Raw genomic sequence first — 1,168 nt, 5'->3', positions numbered from 1 at the left:
AAACAAGAATAAAAATGAAAGGTTAACAACGTATTTGAAAATAATAAGGTTATAAGGTTGAAATATTCTTGGAAAACTCACATTGCAAGCGCTTCTGACGGCGTTTGTTCCCTAACAACCATCATATTCGAATCAGTCGGAGTCAACCTAAAATACACCCAAAGAAGATCAAAAAATACACCCGAACAATTCAAAAAGAAGACGGGCTTTGTTTTTTGAGAACTTACATACTTGCAGTTTTTGCTTTTTTTTTCCTGCCTTTTTTTTCTTGAATAAAATAATAAAGGACTTTTTTTCTAAAAAAATATATACAGAATTAGAAGTAGAAGGTAATAGAAGAACAAAAGTAACGGTTATTTAAAAGAGAAATTACATGCTCTGTGACAGATGGTTTACACTACTCTGTTCTGTGCGTCCTTGAGAGGAAGGATCATCACTTCCCAAGTTCACAGCCGGTAGTCTAAACAGATTTCATGTTATTCAAACGAAATATACATCCAGCTTAGTAAACAAGATACACCCAACTTGATCAATGTTCGTCACTTGATATTTCATATCTCTCACTACATTCATAAAAGAAGATTTTAAAAAAAATAATTACGATGATAAACGGTAATATAGCTTACGAGGTACTGTACCCGTCAAAGTATTGATCTTCTTCAGGAGGTGAATCCTCCACAACAACTTTTTTCTTTTTTTGTTGTGTTCTGGGTGGAAAAAAAAAACAGTACCAATCAGAAATAAAAAATTAATTTTATCACATAATTTTATCCAAAGAATTGCTTACTTTTTTGGAGTTATTTTTGTTTCTTTCTTTTTCTTCTCCTTCTCCGCAGGCGATGATTCTTCGCTCCTATAAGTGAATAATAGACACTTCAGTTAATACACGAAATCTTTATAACGAAGCCAAAAGAAATGAGTATTAATTTCAGGACATTACTCATCACTTGGTTCAGATTCAGATTCTGTATCAGAATCTGACTTGTCTTGCCTCTGCTTTCTTTTTCTTGAGTCCATTCTGGAAGGCAAACAATTGTCATTTAGAACATACTAAAAATACACCCAAATGAATTCACGAGATACACCCAACTAAATATACAATATACACCCAACGCAGCAAACGAAACACACCCTGCTTAATAAGATACATACACCCAACGTGGACAAA

This window comes from Arachis duranensis, chromosome 6, assembly GCF_000817695.3.
Source record: "Arachis duranensis cultivar V14167 chromosome 6, aradu.V14167.gnm2.J7QH, whole genome shotgun sequence".
Classification (NCBI taxonomy): Eukaryota; Viridiplantae; Streptophyta; class Magnoliopsida; order Fabales; family Fabaceae; genus Arachis; species Arachis duranensis.
The sequence above is the reverse complement of the archived record's forward strand: the minus strand, read 5'-3'. Positions refer to the sequence as shown.